The 19,908-nt window shown below is 38.4% G+C and overlaps 1 protein-coding gene across 12 annotated transcripts in view; it reads left to right on the top strand.

Moving 5' to 3' along the window:
• The window catches only part of TENM2 (teneurin transmembrane protein 2), a 1,136,432-nt gene that overhangs the window by 696,746 nt on the left and 419,778 nt on the right, over positions 1 to 19,908 (top strand). The window lies entirely within an intron of this gene.

Raw genomic sequence — 19,908 nt, 5'->3', positions numbered from 1 at the left:
ATCTACTTCTTTATTTTTACTTTAAAGCCATTTCCCCTTGTCCTATCACTCCACCTCCTGACAAGGAATCCCTCCCCATCTTTCCTGCAGGCCCACTTAATGCCCCGGCAGGCCACTGTGAGGTCTCTCTGGAGCCTTCTCTTCTGAACACTCCCAGCTCCCTCAGCTTCTCTTCACAGGAGAGGTGCTCCAGAGGCCCTTCGTCATCTCTGTGGCCTCCTCTGGACTTGTTGTACTATGCCCATGTTCTTCTTGTGCTGGGTCCCAGAGCTGAGAGCAGGCTGCAGGTGGGGTCCCACGAGAGCAGAGCAGAGGGGCACAGTCCCCTCCCTCACCTGCTGCCCACGCTGCTGCTGGTGCAGCCCAGGGTATGGTTGGCTTCCTGGGCTGCAAGCCCACACTGCTGACTTGTGTCGAGCTTCTCGTCAGCCAACACCCCCAGCTCCTTTTCCTCAGGGCTGCTCTCAATCCATTCTCGGCCCAGCCTGTGTCTGTGCTTGGGATTGCCCTGGCCCAGCTGCAGGACCTTGCACTTGGCCTTGCTGAACCCCATGAGGTTTGCACAGCCCCACCTCTCAGGCCTGCCCAGGCCCCTCTGGATGCCATCCCTTCCCTCCTGTGTGCTGAGCGCACTGCACAGCTCAGTGCCATTGGCAAACGTGCTGAGGGTGTGCTCAATCCCACTGCCTGTGTCACCCACAGAGATGTTAAACAGCACCAGTCCCAATATTGACCCCTGAGGAACACCACTCATTACTGATTGAAAAAAAATAAGTATTAGCAAACGTTCAGATTGTTCTTAAAAGAATAAATAGAATATTCTTAACAAAAATGTAACGTTTCTTTTAGAATTTCTCCAGTGTTGCATAAAGAGTGCTTCTTAACCTGTTTAGAAAAAAAAAAGAAAGTTGACTACACTGTTTTTTTTGCATGTTTTACACTTCATGGACATGGACTAAATCAGCTGTGCTAAACTCACTTATTAGCGTTCAATTTATTTCTCAGTCTGTTTGAAGGAACCATGCAAATGTTGGGGCTTCTTATTTTGTTTTGATTTCTTAGTGGAAATTGTATCCACATAAGTAAGCATGCACTCAACAGCAATAAATCATTATTTCTCAGATGACCAATATCAGCAGGAGTCTCGTATACTTCACTGCTGGAGCTGATTTCTAAATTCATTGAATAATTATTGGTGCTGCTTTTCATATGTGACAAACATTCTTCTCTCTGATTCTGTTATGTCTTATAATAATGTGTCCCCACAAACACCCAACCTAACCTGCAAGGGTTGTCATTTCTAGAAAGTGGGAAGAGGAAGGATAAGGAACCAGTGTTTATTTTGAAGGAACAACCTATACTATATCTAGGGGGTTGTGCTAATATGGTGTAAGGAAAAAGAAATGACTCAGGTTATTGTAATAACTTCTTCAGATTTGTTTTATTTTATCTGAATGCAGATATTTTATTGCAATGTTAATGTTCTGTAATATCATGAACTGTTTCTGTCATGAGAAATAATGTTGTCAATTTTAAATAATTACAACGTAAAAATGCAGTGGTACAGGGTAAAGTGTCTCTACTAAATACAAAACTTGGCCAAGCTCCAGAGGTTTTAGCAACAATTATGCAAATGGTACTGATCAATGGCTGCATGAAATTTATTTTTTTTTGCTGTAGATTTGGAGCCAACCATATCAGTGCATTTTGGAGAACAGCAAATGCTTTTTTAATTTCTTGATTGGGAATGCAGTCTGAATTCCTCCAGATCTGCTCTACCCACACAAGTCGTGCTAAGTGTCAATGACATTATTTACACAGGTGAAGCAGAGGAAGAAGTAAGGGTCTCTGGAGTAGGTGCTCAGGAGGCTGTTCGTACAAGAGTCTGAGGGATATTAATTCACTTCAGTTGAAGTTAAAGTCACCTCACCAGCACCACTAATGTGGTATCAGGCAAAATGGAAAAACAATAGTGATTGATTCTCCAGATTATAAAGGAAAACTCTTTAAAACTTAAAAATAAATCTATTATGTATGATAGTTAAGTCTATAATGCCTTTGCCTGTCAGAACAGTACAACAAATTACTGTTTCATTCATCAAAGGGTTAATTGAATTTTAAATAAAACACTGGAGAAATTCTGTACAGCAGTGAGACATCAATTCGTTAGAGGAGAGAAATCCTTTAATAGCATGTAACTTAAATAGTTTACCACCAAAATGAATTTACTGGATATTGATTGGCTCCCAACTTAGTTTTAATACAGATTAAATATTACAGCTTCATTTCAAATCCTAGGTTAGCTTTTTTTTTTTTTTTTTTCTCCTCCTACGTTGAAACTTCGGTAATTGGCTCAATATATTTTGGAAGTTAAAGTAAGGATAAAATAGGTGCAGTGAGAAGAGACAGTCTATTTATGATGACTTTCTGTTCTTGCTTGCGAATGATACACTATTGTTTCCTTCTTAGCCTGTGCCTGATGTCTTTCAAAGGAAAATAATAATTCTGCTAAAATTTCCTCTTTAAAAAGCTGTTCCTCTTAGAATAGCTTCATATTTTTTTTCCATTTATTTACCATATTACCTTCTGCTGATATCAAAGCTAAATCTTTTGAAACCAAATCAAAGTTTAACTTTGTCAAGACTCAAGAATGTGGGACATTCCAGGATTTTAAATTGACTTCCTTAAACTGAAATGTTCTGGAGCTGGTTTATCATCTGTTATTGTGTCACCCTCCGGAGTGACAGAGCTGAAATGTTTCAGGGAATGTTGGTCCCTGAGTTTTATTATTCCTTAGAAAGCTGTATGGTTTATGTTGCTAGAAATGCTGATCTACACACAACTAATTTGTTAAATCTCATTTTATTTCTCACATTATTCATTGAATTTCCAAATGTTTTCTAATGACTCTAGGAACTGAGAGGGAAGAAAAGATACATGTATATGTGCACCCACAATAAATCCACACAGACATACCTCCCAACTTCAGGAAAGTTGTGTCAATTAATGAAGTTGAAACTGACTTTGTCATCGTGGCTTCTAGAGCAATGAGGCCTACAGTGCCAAAAAGGTGGTAATTAGTCTCCACACCTCGTAGCCAGACAGCACGGTTGGTATTCCAAGAAACTGGAGGCCTTATCTTTAGTTGTTAATACTGTGTGCAATATGCTTTCATTATTTAGCATACTCAGTGTCTCAATACTGATGGGGATTGACTGTCTTAATAAAAAGTATGATAAACTAGATAGGCAGGCTAGGCAGGCTTGGTAAGGCTGCTTAATAATCCTGGGTACACAGAGTATGTTTCTTTACTACTTCATCTTTCCTTTGTGCAAGTATATCCTCATTTGAAACACCATCTTAGCTATATTATACTTTATTAAATACCCCAAAATTTTAAGGTGTTTATTTTCCTTATTTTTTAATTTTAAATAATCTGCATAAAGTATGGATGTGTTTATTAAGAAAGGCTCTAATTTTTAAAATGGTAATTGAATCGTACTTCAGAGCATTTGATGGTCTGTTGAGGTTAATAGTGACTCAGAATGAATGTAGGTCTTCGTTTCTCGAGAATTCAGCCTGATGTGAACAAAATTTTTCTTCAACTGCTCAGACTCTAGGATATACTTTTAGTATTAGAGGGTGCTTAAAGCTTTTGGTACATGTGAAGTAATGCATCAACTTCCTTATTGCTCATTTTAGAAGAGGGAGGAGAGCAATGTGACTTAAAATTCGTTCTCTTTGTCCCCAAGTGGCATAACCAATCACCGTGCCTCCATGTTGCAGTCACCTCAATAGCTGACTGTGTACGGATGGACAGCTTAGTGTTACCAACATCAGCTCAGTGAACCATCTAACAAGCTATATGAGGCAGCTAACAAAGTTGAGAGCTAAATAGTCATGATTGAAAGGTTCAGATTTAATGCTGCGCTGTGATGAGCAGTAATGTTTTAACATTTCTAAGCACTGTCTTTCCGGGTGATGTTGTGTTCAACAAAATATCTTTGCATCTGGCTGCAGTGTGAAAAGTTAGTCCTTCTGGTTGTGATTGTGGAGAATCTTTTAAGCTCATACTTTGTGGCATAATTACACAGGAAAATTTAAAAAATCTTCATATTCATTGCAACATGTACCAGCCTTTGCCCACAGTACATTGGCTACCCCATGCTGGGAGAAGTATCTGTTTAATTTTCATTAGATAAAATTAAAATAGCAGAGTTTCAAATAGCATTAGCTTATACAATTTATATGCCTGCAGGATTTTTGGTTGTTTTTTTTTGCCTATGTTTATATGACTAAATTTCCATTATACAGTTAATAAATGGTACTGAAATAATGCGCTGGAAACAGCTTTGAAATTAAAGGTTAACAGAACTTCCGGCACTCTACAAGATTCCCTAAAGAGAGGCATCCTTCCCAAACAATGTCTGTTGCTGCTTCTTCCTTCAACATCACAATAGTTCTTGAAAAGTTTTTGGATTTTTGTTCGGTTGTTTTTTTGTGAAAAAGAATATTTACATTTTGACGTGTTTCATGAAGGCAGATAAACATACATAATGGCATTTCTTATCTCCTTCACATACAGCCGTATTGCAGACACTCCGTGTTCCTGGGATGTTCAGGTTTGTGATACTTTTGGATATAAATTTGGCAGCTTTCCTTCGTACATCTTTTCCAGTAACAGCTGCAGCTTCTTTGCCTGTTGTGTTTTCCTTCTGTGATGGGTTGCAGCCGAGTATAGTTATGGAAGATGGCTGTTTCCTCTTGTAAATGTCTAAGCCAAGCAAGTTTGGCTAAGTTTTTGTGCTTCTTTCCTTTCCATTCCCTCTTCTCTCTCTCTCTTTTTTTTTGGCAGTGTGCAATGGGAGCAGTAGCTATTGGCCAAGTTGCTATGGGGGAAAAGACAAAAGCTACAGATGATGAGTATTACATAGTTAATATTGATGTTCTTTTTCTTTTTTTCTTTTTTCTTTTTTTTTTTTTTTTCTGTAAGAGAGCATTTTATATGTTATGTCTAAAGCTGCAGGACAGATCTATTTGTGGGATTGAACGGATTCAAGGTCTTTTTTATATTCTAACTTTCCTATGGGGTAGGACTCTGTGCCCTGTAGTGGACTCGAAACAACAGACTGACAGGTTCATGTGTTTTGCAGGCTCCAGGCCTAAGCACTTGGCTTTTGTTTCATGGTCCAGTGTTACAGAGCCCCAGTTCTCAGCTGGCGCAGGTGGCTTGCAGTTACTGGAAACGTTATACACACGTATGTTAATTTTGCATTTCAACCCAGAATCAAAGAGTTGGTCCAGAAAGCTTGGATGGGGTTCCTCTTTCCCTGGAAAGAGAGGAAGTCAGGAGCAAGCATGGCTGTGCTCCAGGGCTGCAGGTGTGTCCCTACTTGCTGCAGGATGCTGGCGGGGACAAGGGTTTGCTCACACCACTGGGCTCTGCCAAATGCCTGAGCTCAGGCTGGACGGTGCGAAGGCAGTGACCTTCAGAAGGGTGTGATGGCCGCGTGGGGGTGCCTGATGTTTAGGGCAGTGCAAGGTTGAAGGAAGGCATTGCTGCAGATACAGTCCTTTCTACAAAGGGTATTTAAGTCAAAATGAAATATCTGGTGCTTTTAGCTCTGGAGATGTGTAATTCAGCCACGTATGTAAACCAGGATGATGACCTTCACAAAACCCTAGGCCATTAGTTAATTTACAAACGTAAATGTTTGACTAGTCATAAACACTGCAAAGGTTAAATGAGCGAAAAGAAAGGACAGGAGATTAGAAGCTTTATGTATGCATAGAAATCACCAACTTCAGAATCTTAATGGTATTTAAATGATTAATTTATATCCAGATTTACATCTGGATACTTCTTTCTTACACATGCTTTCAAACCTATAGCAACATACCAATTTATACCTGCAGGCACAGGTTCGACACCACCAGGTTCATGGTGTTTCCCATTGCTAGAGGTCTGTTTTCGTTTTGCATTTATTCACTTAAAATACAAATAATATACACAGAAGTCTTTATCAGCAATGAGGGTGTCTTAACAATACTATATTACTTATTCCAAGAAGTAAGAAATCCAGTTGCATTCTTTTTGTTATTTATGTAGTAAAATCTAAAAATGAATATATTTGTAAATATACTTTACTGGAAGATAAGAAATCAAACCTACCTTCCAGTTCAGATTTAATTATTACAGGACTTAAGTGAGATTTTTACATACCATTGGATGCATTTGGGAGTTTCATACTCCCACTAAAATTGTTCTAAGCTATCTCTGAAATGAAGATTGCCAAGTCATGTAGGTGCTTCGGAGTATTTTACCCTTTTTCTTCCCACACTTCAGTTGTTTATGTGCACTGACTTGCGTGATTAAATCTATTTGCATGAATTCTTCTTTCCAGAATGATCTCTGGAAAGGAGCTCTGAAGGCTGTCTCTGTCCAGTACTGTGGTTCCAGAGCAGCTTTCCTTCCTTCCTGTGCAGCATCAGCAGGGAATATTTTTCAAAAACCATGGCTTCTAGGCAGTTTGGACCTCTACCAGCAGCCCCTCCATCCCTGTGTATGCTCTGCCCTTTTTTGCACACTTCAGACAGGGCAAAGACAGTGCTTGCCCGTTTTTCTCTTCTGCACTGGTCTTCAGTTCCTGCTCTTCCTCCAGAGGCTGAACTGGACCAGTGGTCCCACTGCTGAAGGATCGCAGCTCCTGCCTTGCCTGCCCATGGTGGTCCCTGACAAAGCTGGTGGGCTTCATCTTGTCTGGGAGACACAGGCACTGCGTGTAGGTCGGCACAGCAGCCTCCAGAGTGGGAGGGAGCTCCTCAGGCAGGGTACCGAAATAACCAGTCTGTACTGCTTGCCATTGCAAGGTGGGCAGGTATCGCAGTGATCGATGACAGAGAAAAGGCTGCGCAGTTACAGTGACAGTGATGAAGACCTCTTGAAATTTAAAACAACAACCGCCCCTTACCTGCATTACTCTTGATGCTGTTAGCAATGCAGATTGTGTGATTAGATAATGGCTTGTAGAGTTTTTTTCTAGTGTTTAGCTTAGCGTTAAAAATTTGTCCCCTATGTCCTCCAACATCTATCATTTTTAGCCTAGTAATTCAATTAATTAAATAAAACGTACTCTTTAAAATAAAATTTTACCTATTAGAACATTGCTCTCTAGCTAAATTGTAATAAATGTTATATATTTTCTGACTTTACAAAACTAGCATCCTAATGATAAGGAAATATCATGAAAAGATTCACAGTATATTGTAGTCCTTACATTTTTAGCAAGCTAACGTTTTCACTATAATTGGTAAGCTACGCTCTGACTTTGATTTACTTTCTCTATAACTACATTGATTTCTGTAGCCTAATATATATTTAATTAGTAGGGATGTGATTGCAACTAATATTATAGAGCTTTTAAAGGACAATAAATTCCAGAGTGTGTTTTATAGATTCTTATTATTTTTTTTCTACTTCAAATATTTAACCACTGAGGGAGGTGTAATTTATCTTATTGTTAGACTTCCATCCATACAACTCCAGTTGTATTGGGACTGACGGTGTGTTCACATCCTCCAGAATGTATTGCAACATAATTCTCTATTTGTATACTGTTATTTAATTTATAAACAAATTTTTAAGGGAAAAGGTTGCCTCCCCTTGAAATTGAAGCTGGTACACACTTCCTAAAGCTCCGACATGGCTCAGTTGACTTGGAAAAGTTTGCAGTGTACAGCCAGCATGGCTCGCTCGAGGAAAACTGCAGAGATAACTCAGAAAAGAATTTGTCCTTCAAGGCAGTGTTTGGGATGTACAAGGAGGAGATTATTTGATACCAAATCTAAGTGATGGTCGCAGAAAAGCATGGGGCAGTGTGACTGTATAGGAGCTGCACTATCCAGGACAACTGCAACCTGTGCTGGTATCCAAAATCACACGGTGAGGGCAGCAAGGAAAGTTACAGTTTTACAGGAGTGTCCTTGCAAGCAGGCATGTCATCTGGAACTCCTTCAGCATAGACCGCAGTATTTCTTCAGGGATGTTGGTGGATAAGCAATTAACCTGTTTCTGTCCCTTCATGCTCTCAAATGACAGAATGCCGGGCAGGTGCACGCAGGGCTGGTGTGGATACCCTTCCTGTGCCTCGGACGTGCATCTGTCTGCAGCTATCCAGTGGGAGGGTGTGGAGAAGATGGGTCAGACTGCTCTTCAGGAACATGCCGCAACAGGCATGGGTAGAAACACAAGTAATTTCTGTTCGTACAGTAAAAAAAAATTGTTTGATAAATGCTGGAACCAGGACCTGGAGTGGATATGAAGTCACTGTCCTTGGAGAAACTGAGAACTTGAGTGGATGCAGTCCTAAGCAGCTGGGCCTTATCGGGTTTGAACAGAATCACACAGAATCACAGAATTTCTAGATTGGAAGAGACCTCAAGATCATCGAGTCCAACCTCTGAACTGTGTGTTGGACTAGATAACCTCCACAGGTCCTGTCTGATACCAGCTATGTTGTGCATCTAGAGTAGCTTTTGTACCAATAACCTGCGTGTTTTGCTTACGTTCAGAATGGGGCTTTAGTTACTTTAGTTCTGGCTTGTAATGGTAGTTCCTGGTTTTGACTATTTATGCCATGGTATATTTAACAAATCATGTGAATATGGCAGGAAATAATTACTGTTTTATAGAATTGGACTGAAATTCTAATTTTGTAATTCAGACGTCTTAGCAGTAAGGTAATGCTTACCTTCGGTTGCAGATTCCTATTGTATGCTTTTATTTTTTTTTTCTGTATTGGTGAACAGTGTTGAGTCTTTCCCTCTGAAATCCCTGAACGGTTAAATACCCCTGCCTGATGATGAGAGAGTTCCCAGTTAGAGGAGAGAGAAGGAGCTTTGAAAGGAGGAGGTGTGTGATTTAGCTTGACTAATGCTAATTTGGATTTATGGAAAGAGATGAGGAAGTCAACACCAAGCAGAGTGGCTGCGCATGGCAAACGTGCTAGATCAGTTATTGCCAAGTATGGTAGAGAAAATGAAGAAAAAAAAAAAAGTGGCTTAGAAATTTATTTTCCAGTCTCTGCTTATCAACATGAAACATCTGCTTCAGCTGCACTGGCTCCCACTGACAGTCAACATTACTGATACAGTGAAATTGCTACTTACATGCAGCACAACAGCACTATGCTTCCCTGAGCTGCATTGTAATAATTTATTATTGTACGCGTGTGATGTAGGGTGTGTTGCAGGTTAAAATGCAAAGGGTTCCAGTGCACTTGGATGAGCATCACATATGGAAATTAGCATTGGCACAATTAATTTTTGTTTGTTATAGTCTTAATGTTGCTAAGCTACAGAAGGAAATGGATCACGCTGAGGAAATCTACAAGTTGCCGACTGTTTGCACTGAATCTTTTTAAATGTTACACTAATCGTGTGCTATAGCTTAGCTTTTATTTAGTGTAAATAAAATGGGGTACATTTTAAAAGCCTCCATCTGAGTTTAAAAATATTCCTGTCTTTACTTGTTATGAGAATACGTGCACCTAAAAATAGCAAAACAAATAGGCTTAAATCAGCATCTTTGTCAAAGAAGTTTGGTCAGACATGTATAGACGTGAATATGATCAACTCTTGTGTAGTGTGAAAGAACAATACCATTTTTTTTTTTTTTTTAAGAATTACAGTTACTTCATATCTAAATAAACTAGTTTCACAGATACCACAGTCCAAGTTCATACCTGCAAATAAACACAAGCTGAAATACTTTATGTTAATAATATGGCTTCCTAAGTTGAAGTGTTTTACTTACCCTATGAATTCCCAGAGCAGCCATGAAGTATTAGAGCTTGAAATATAAACGTTAAGTGCTTACGGTTTCATACGCTGACAAAATGGCCTAGCGCCGTTCAAAAGAAGATGGGTAAAATCTTGACCTCAAGATGGAATAGAAGCAATCTGTGACTTCTGTACGTCCATATCTTCCCCCCAGAATATCTCGTGGTACTTTTGTAACAAAACTGCAAAACGGGGCTTGATTTTCTTTTGATTTTTCTTCTCACATTCACCATAGATTTAGTTTAGTTCCATGATAACATAAGCCCTTATTTGATGTGAAATTGCTAAAAGGACAAGACTTTGATGGTGTGCTTTTGCTTAATCTGTGGTTTGAACTGTTTAGGGAAAAAAAAAATTACAAAATCATTATAGATAGCAAAATTTCTCATATGTTAGTAAAATAATTATAGTTGTCTGGTGATTAAAAATAGTAGTGAATGTATGAATTTTGTGAAATATTTTTCTTGTTTATACTTCTGAAAAAATGCAGGATTTGAGCCTGAAAGTACAGTACTGGTTCAGAGAACCTCTCACTGTACTCAGATGGATATCTACAGCTTTTTTGCACTGCAGAGATGAGTCTCCTTGTATTACTGTGTTTTTGTTTACTTGTCAGTGCCTTATTTTAGAAGACAAGGAGTATTTTGAAGAGTGATGGACTTTTCACCTGCATTTCCTAAATTTCCTAAATAACAATAGTTCTAAACTAATAAGTCTAATGAAGTAGATACAATTGCATTAAATTCTACAAAAGTTTCATTATCAGACTTTTATTTTATATGTTGTGTAAAATATATGGTTTTCATTTCAGGGCAAATCAGAGGAGATACTTAGATGGTATGTCTTCCAGACATAATTAAAATTATACTTAATATTAAAATAATTTATTAATTATTTCTAGGAAAGGTAACTCATCCTTAAATAGATGTATTCTCCTTTAGCAGTGGAAAGCTATTACTTGACAAATAAGGATTTGCAGTAAACTGAGTATTTATCATAGAGCAAAATATGAATCAATTATTTAAACTGTTGTTATATTTTAAGTCTGTGAATATAATATCTTCACAGATGATTTATTTTGCGGATGCTTAGACATGCCATTCAGTATCACATGGGAGTTGGTCTCGGAAATCAATTTGTGGCTCTTAAATATTAGATAGTTTTAATTTCCTAGAAGGAGTAAGAACCCATATGTGCTAACAAATATCTAGGTGAAGATTCCTTGACCTGAAGGATGCAAAAAATCAGTACATGGTTAGCACATGAGACAACTCAGTCAGAGCCAGTAATGAACCCACTACACACACCGCATGGTTTCAATTACAGCTTTATATGACTAGACGGCATGGTGCCAGAAACAAAAGATTGAAACAATTTAAATGATTCTCTTCTTCATGGTTCAGATACTTGAGCCTCTGCTTTCTGTTCCCTTCTTAATGTTCACTTTCATCTGTGCAGAACGCAGACTTGGAAAATAGGAATTCAGTGTTTGAATATATCGGATGTCATCTTGTTAAGGAATGCTGTAGTGTGATCTGGTAATATATCAGTTAATTATTTGGTGTGTGAAAGGTGCCTTCAAGGTTTATATGCTCAAGGTCAAGAAGTATTTTTGGAAATTGTCTAATTTGTCCTGGTCAAAATTAAAGAAGTTCTTCTAATAGGTACTTAACCGCATAAAGGTTGTAGTCCCCTCTTCATGTAATTACTTTGCAGTTAAATCGCTTACACCTCCAGCAGCGTCAGCTCTTCACCACCCCCACAGCCAGAGGGAGGAGGGAGGCTGGCCCTTGTGCCACTTGTTAGGATATCTTAGTGCCTGTTCCTCTTGGTGAAGATGTCTTGCTGTCCAGCATGCCTCTGAGAAATAGGAATAATTGTTTTAGCTGGTGGAGATCCCCCAGCCAGCACTTGTCGGTGGTTTCCCTGCTGCACGATGCTCAGGTCAGGCTGCTGGCAGACACTCCACTCGGTGCTTTGCTTCCCCTCAGCCAGGTCCTTGAGCCGGTTGCCTTAGTGCTCCCTTTCAGCCACTGCATGTTATCATAACGACAGCTTAGGAGAAACCTGGAATAGGAACGTCTTCGCAGATTCCTTGCCCCCAACAACTAGCCTTCCCAGGCTTACACATCACCTTCTTCTGCTGGTGCGAGGGGATACTGCAGTTGCATAGCAACTGATTTTTTGGCATTGCCATACACTCTGTGAAAGAGACTGTGTGCAGAGCCATCTGGCCCAGGGTGCCCAACAAAGAGGGACATCATGGCATTCAGGGGATGCAGAGTCGGCCTACAGACCTTTTCTGTGGGGATTCGTCTCTATTATGGAGCTGAGGGCTGAGGAATGGAAGGAGAATGCATCACTTTATCCATCACTATTAAATGTTTTCTAAAGCCTCTGAGTTCACTTTTAAAGGAAGCAATGCTTTCTGATATCCTCATTTTATTTTATTTTTATACGGGCTGTTTAGGCATAATAGATTTCCATTTGTAAAGCTTGTTAAAATCGAAGAATAATATAGTCAGGCTTCCAATTGCAACTCAGCTGAATTATTGTTGTAATGATTGAGTGAAGCAGGAATTGTAGGGTATTTGGTGTTTTCTTAAAATGAAACCGTCTATTTTAATTGAAAGTACGCAGATGTGTGCAGAAGGTATGCCTTAATGTGTAGGTTGCTAGATTTTCCTTTATATAAAACCTATTTTCTTTGTGCAGCTGGAGCAAATGAATCAAGAAATATTGAAAAGGTAATCTCTTACTTGCCTACCTGTACCAGCATTTTATAACATTTTGCTTTATGAAGTTATGTTGATGCTTATAAAATCCAGTGATATGCATTTGCTTTTAAAAAGTCATATTGGACTGTATTTAATCAAGCTCATTTTGTCAGTCACTTAGAGTTGCCTCTGTTTAATTTCCAGTTTTATAAAGGACTACATTGTCAGGGTTATAGGAATGATCCTAAGTAGGGAAATTATATATAAGTGTATATATATAGGGGAAAAAAAAAAAAAAAAAAAAAAAAAAAACAACTGCTGTTTCCCTGCTGTTTATTGCTGTAAGCTGCTTAGGATTTCCCAGGAGGACTAAGAGTTTGAGGAAACTTCTGATGAATGGAGAAAAAAAAAAAAAAGAAAAAGCTTTGGAAACCATAATCACCATCCTCAGACTCCTTATGAAGTAATCTCCAGATTATTAGTATCTATATTAATATCTAGTAATTTGGGGAGTAAAGAGTTGCATATCAATTTGTGGCAAGAATTGTAAATTGCAATTGCTTTTCTGCCTCTATTTATATTTGCCAAGTCATGAAGTCTTGTGATATTTCCTTATACTTGTTTGGATAGCATTTAGGTAACCATCAGTATGTCTTGACTAGCTTTTGCTTTCTGTATGAAATCTATGGTTTCACAATTTTTCTAAAGCTGTTGCTTTCATGCTTTCCATTACCACTATTGCGCTTGTTTGTCTTCTAGTGGAAGATAAGCCTGCCACATGTATACTGTGTGGTATACAGTGTTTGACATTTTAGAGCTTACTTTATCTGGCCAATATGTATCTTCTTATAAAATGTTTCCTTTCTTCTGTTGCCTATGTTCCTTAAAAGTCTAAAAGTTCCTTAAAATATCTTTTTTTTTTTTTTTTTATAAATAGTTCGAAAATATTATAAATGCCTTGATAAATATGGCTCTGGGGATGGAACCTATAATAAATCTTAATTCCAAAAATCTAGTCTCTTCAATATCTGATTTCCCATGTATGAGCCTTGTGACAATATGCCTTCTCTTTAATCTTGCCTACCTTTTGCCTATTTTTTTTTTTCAAGACCAACTATAACCTGATGTCTAAGTTTTTTCATTCGTGATTTCTGTTTTTCAGTCATCACAACTATTTTGTAGTTGCTTGAATTCAAAGCATGGCAATTGGTCCTTTGAGTTTATTTAACCTGCTCTGAAATTGACATGTATCATTTCTTGTACCACAAAATGTGGGATCAGGATGATAACTGTTTCATCTTTGCTAGTTTAAATTAAATCCAACTGCTTCTTCTTGCTCTTACATTAAACATATGTCATGTAACTATGTGGTTCCTTCCTTTCTGGAAAATAATTTTGACTTCTGAAAAAGGTTGAGAGTAAAAAATATGTAAGGTGACCTGACCTGGGAAGTCCATGAGGAATTTGAAGTGCTTTTGGACTTTAGACTTAAGCCTTCATATCTAACTTATGTCTCTACTTATTTCAGTAACCTTCCTTCTGCAGTCTTTATCACTGGCAAAAAGTTCTACATGAAATATGTAATTCTTGGCTTATCTGTAACTTTGAACAAAATGACACTTTAAAAAAACTTTTAAAAATACATCATCAGTTTAATTTCTACTAGAAATATCAAGTTAAGATAAAATGGATTCATCTGTACTTCTGAAAACAAAGAAGAAAATAACAGAGAAACAAGTCTCTTTGTTCTGTGTGAAAGAGAATACTTAATCACGCATCAGCAGAGAATTAAAAAACATAGAAATACATGAAAGTATTCTTTTTTCCTTCACTGAACAAATTAATTCCAGCAATGAAAAAACTACAAAGTGCTGTTTAAAAATAAAAAAGTATATATATTAAGTTTAATAAACAGGCCCTAACATAGCTAAAATGAGACTCCAAAAATCAGCTAGCAACTAGCTATTGGTTTTGAGTCTCATCAGCTTGAAATACATATCAAACAACTTTCTTGTAAAAACAAAATTGTGAAATATTTCTATATCCATGTTTCTCTGAGACAGCCTCACAGTGAAAGCTTCAGCATAAATGTCAAATGGGTGCTCTCTCCAGTTTAATTCATTTCATAGCTGAGATCTGACCAAATATGGATGTCTTAAACCACCTAATAATACTCCTTGTAATGTTCCTCATAATATTATTATTGTGCTTTTGTAAGATAGGTAGGAATAATACTCAGTACTCACCAGGAAGTAATTTGTCTGTTGCTAGATATGCTGACAGGCGTAGAAATAGGATATAAAGGGAAGAAATTATTACCAGGCGGGTGAGAAGGATGCAGGATAATTACCTCCTTATCCCCCTGACCTACAAGAGAGCAATATGTTGCAGAAATATAAGGGATATAAGCTTATCTTGCAACTGGGGGTCTTCGAGAAGTTGCACCATTTATACTGTGTACTCATGCCCTTCTCCCTTTTTGGTAATAGGCTGACCTTAAACATGATATTCAAGGAATAATCACTGAAGTAAATAAGCAGATACGCTCATTCAAATCCACCTTTAAAAAACAAATTTAATAGTATTTTCCTAAAATTTATGACTGTGGACTGGACTGGAAGGTCCTCCACAAAAAAAAAAAAAAAGATCCTTCTGAATTTCTGGTGAGCATGTTGCTGGTACAGACTGAATACCTTCCACTTCCCGAGAGGGACAGTAATGAGAGAGGAGGTACAGCCAGGGCACGTCTGGACTCAGCAGTGTTAAGTGAGTGCATAATGACCCAAGGGAGAACCATTACCAGCCAACACAAGCAGGAAGTTGTTCTGCAATTTATGGAGATGAAAATCGGGTTGAGGAGTAGAGTACTGAAAAATTGTGGAATTTGCCCTTATTTCTGTATCTAACTGATTATATTAGGAGTTAGTTCTTGGTTGCATTTTTCTGCTGATTTTATTCAAATGCAAAGACCATCTTTCAGTAAAAATTTGCCCTGTAATGTCTGAGGTTATATAAGGAAGAATTTGGGCTGATGTGAATTTTCCCTAAGCCACGAGAAATAGAGAAATACCCATTTTATTAACTTTCCCTAGCATGGGTGTGTGTACTAAGTGTTTCTCTCTAACATGCTACTGGTATTTTCTGCAATTTAGGGGATTTTTTTTTTTCTCTGTCATATTATACACAGTTCAGTTAGTTAGACTACAATAGATAAGAATAGATCAGATCTAGCCTCATGACTAAAATTTTGTGCCAGGTTAGCTTCTCTGGGTTGCCAGTTTAATTGTCCTGAACCACCTCAATACTCGAAGATAGTTTATTAAGAAGAAAAATGTATGGCAAAATGGAGCTTTATATGTTGTTCACAGTCTGGATGAGTAATGGGGATTCACATTGCTGACTATTTTAATCTGTTTCTGTTCACTGAGCAACACCCATTGGCTTTTCAAGGTGTGTTGTGTTTTGTTTTTTTTTTGTGGTCTTCTGTCAATATTGTTTATAGCAAATCAGAACTTTATTGTATGGTTTAGTTTCAAGTATTTATTTTAAGCTTGCAGTTGGTGTGGTTTTGACTTCTGCTAGTGAGGGCTGGCAGCAATTGATGAAAAAAAAGATTAGATTACCGTTTAATGATGACGTCTTCAAAAGCCCTGGAGTGACTGCAGGAGATAAGTCCCGTGGAAAATCAATGAAACTTAGGCTCCAAAGCCAGTTAGGTGAGTAGAAAATGTTGCTCTAATGACCTAAATGTTCATTTTCTCTCTTGCTATCTCTGTGGTAATATACAAGGGAGAATGGGTCTATGTAAAAATATCTGGCATCCCTGAACATTTTTAGGCTGTTAAAAATCTTGAGTGCTAGATCTTTGTCTGATTATGAGCTCTTGCTCTTACCTAACTTAAACAGCAGTGGGCTAACTCATTTTTTAATGTAGAAACTGAAGAAAAAGTCTTCAAAGGAAGTAGTAGCTATTCAGATAGCAAAGAAAAAAGATGTATTATAAATGATACACATTATTAGCTAGTTGTATTCTTAAAGTTCTTGGTTTTATCGTCCCTAAAAGATTGTTCTTTAGCACTGATGCTCATTTCATAGATGTACTTGATGTTTGTTCCTGTCATACAAAGAGGACACAATTTTCTCTTGCAGCTTGCTGGGCATCACAGATTTCCAATTCCTAGGTGGAGGTTTGAGCTCAACCCCCTGAATCATTTATGTGGTTATTAGATTTCTATCATGTGAACCCTTTGGGGAATCTGTTATTCTCCTTTCCAGCCTCTTATGCATCAAGAGGATGCGTTTGCTGCTACTAGTCCCATGGCACAAGCATTCAAATAACAAGGAGGAGAAGGGGGGAGGGGGGGGGGGTGGGATGGGGGATAGGAAGCTAGATTTTAGTCCTGCTAATATTGTTTTCCAAGAGAGATGTGAGGAGTTCAGTCATATGCACAAAGTTGTGTGTGCAGACAGCAATGTGACAGATATGTTACCTTGATACTTATCTCTGTCTTGTGAGCTGTCCATTGAGATATACTCCTCTGTTACTGAGCAAATAATGGATTAAAGGTTTATTTTCTGCCTTGTTATCAGGTGGTATAGCACAGGAACTGTTCCTAGTCTTTTGTATTCTACTATTTTCTACTCCTTTTTTTTTCTTTATAAATATATGTGTTTTTGCAACACGTTGCATTCTTATCATTACTAGCAATCAATATATATATATATTCTTTTTTTTTGCACTGTGTTCAGCTCTAGGACCCCTGCACAAGAAGGACATGGTCCTGTTGGAGCAGGTCCAGAGGAGACCCTGGGGCTGGAGCACCTCTCCTGTGAGAGAGTTGCTGAGGGAGCTGGGGTTGTTCAGCCTGAAGAAGAGAAGTTCTCGAGGGAGACCTTACAGTGGCCTTCCAGTACCTAAAGGGCGCCTACAGGAAAGCTGGGGAGGGACTCTTTGTCAGGGATTAGAGTGATAGGACAAGGGGTAATGGATTTAAACTTATATAGGGTAGCTTTAGATTAGATATAAAGAAGAAATTGCTCACTCAGAGGGCGGTGAGGCCCTGGCCCAGGCTGCCCAGAGAAGCTGTGGTGCCCCATCCCTGGTGGTGCTCAAGGCCAGGCTGGATGGGGCTGGGGGCAGCCTGGGCTGGTGGGAGGTGTCCCTTCCCATGGCAGGGAGGTGGAACTGGGTGGTCTTTAAGGTCCCTTATAACCCAAAGCATTCTGTGATTCTGTATCAGGGAGTACATCAACCAGTGACTTACCTGACGCATGGCGGTGATACAAATAACATATAAAGGAGAAAATTAGTATCAGAGATGTGGGAGCAAGTGCCATCCTTTTTGAAGATATGTAATCCCTTTTGTTAGCAGGCACTGTAGCAAGTGATGTGACTCAATGGCTAAGTGACACATCGTTCAACTGATGTTCTAACTTCAGTCAGACTCTCTGTTTAAGGTAAATGACAAAGGAAAGTCTGGAGAAATCTCTAAGATCTGATCACTATTCCTGTAACTGAGATGCTATCTATAACCAAGGCAGGTGTGCGCACAATGTCTTCATTTAGTGCATTTCTAGAGCACGTGACACAGAAGTGAGACTGTGAAAATTGGATTTGTTCTCCCTTAATAGGAAACCTTATTTCTGTTCATAGCTACCTAACTGGGGGACAGATCTCCCAACTTTAAGACAAAAGGCAGTGGATGCAAACTGAAACATGGGAAATTCGAAGTTGGTGCAAGGAAGAACATTTATTGTGAGGGTGGTCAACAGGTTTAGAGGCACGGCTTTCTCCATCCTTGGAGACACTCAAAGCTCCACTGGATGATGTCCTGAGCATCCTGCTGTGTTTGGACCTGCTTTGAGCAGCAGGTTGGACTAGATAACTTCTGGAGTTCTTTGCCAATAAATGCGATTCTGTGAATCTTTGGTATGTCCATGTGTTTGAAGAAAGTTAATGTCTGGATCTGCTTATACTTGGCAGTATGACCTGCTGCTGCTTTGGGTTAGGCTTTTTAAACCTGTGTTTGAACTTCGGCTGTGATATTTTTTTCCTGTGCAGTGGCACAGGAAAAATGTAGAAAAAAATTATTGGTTTGAAAAGAAGGAGACAATACACTTAGTGAGTTCCTAGCTCTACCGGAGTACTGGTGTATGCATAAACGAGAAAAGTCTGTACATTGTGGGGTAGTAGTCCCCATTGTATGGTAGTGAAATAGCATCAAATGTAATGAGTAACTTTTCTTTCTTAAGTATTACTTTGATGAATTTATTACAAGCACTTTCCTTACAAACTGGAGAAGGAAACAGAGCGATAACGAGTGATTTGTCCAGGGCTGCATAAGGCTGTCAGTGAGCTGGGCAATAAATCTGGGAGTGTTCAATTCTGAGCGTACTGCAGCTCGGGCCATCCTCGCTGTACATTGTCAGACCAGTGCAGTGACAGAACAAAACAACCCTGTTTGGTGAATAGAGCTTTATGTATTATTATGCTGAACGTTTTGAAATGATGCTTCAAAGAGCAGGGGAAAGTGTGCATAGCTACATAGATCAAACTAAAGGACTTGATGAATAAAAGCAAATCTTATCTTAATTGCAGCTAGCTTGTCAACGATGGATGCTTGAAATAGAATATTCTATGTTCAACAGTCTTCTTTTTGTCTAGTTTGGTACGCTGACTTTCTTACCTCTTTTGTCATGAATTCAAATTCAATTGGGATAAGAAGCGTAGTGCAAGATTGCAGTGATCGTGATTGTAGAAATCATTCTGTGTCATTACAAAGGGGCTGAAACCTCATCCTATCTTCATATCTCGTTTTTAACTATGCATCAAATCATCTTGCTACCTGAGTATTAGCTATGATAAACCTGCTGTTACTGCATTGTTACCCTTCTAGAAAGTTTTAGTGCTGTTGTAATAAAGATGTACAGGTACAAAAATGGGCACAAATCAGAAGAAAAATTTAAGGTGTTGTTTTAAAGAAAAATAAAAGATTGCGTTCTTTCTTGTGGAGTTAAGAAATTATCTTCATTATTTAAGTCTGTGGGGACGTATTTGTTTTGAGGGCAACTGAGATCTATTGTTTTAGGAAAAAGGTTACTCTGGACAAATACTTCTGGTGAAGTAGGGATTCCTCTTAAATGAAGAATACAAAAGCTAACATTTGTTGAAATGTAATGATTCATTTGAATGACCAATTTTCTTAATGTTTTTTTTTTTTTTTAAACTAAGATCACAAAATGATTAATAGTTTAATCCAGCCTGCATTTATATTACATTATAATTCTGCATTATATATTCTCCGATGTCACAGAGCTGAAAGTTCAAATTGGATTCGTTTTCATTATCAAG

Source organism: Anas acuta, chromosome 14 (genome assembly GCF_963932015.1).
Source record: "Anas acuta chromosome 14, bAnaAcu1.1, whole genome shotgun sequence".
Taxonomy (NCBI): Eukaryota; Metazoa; Chordata; class Aves; order Anseriformes; family Anatidae; genus Anas; species Anas acuta.
This window is presented reverse-complemented; position numbering and strand designations above follow the sequence as displayed.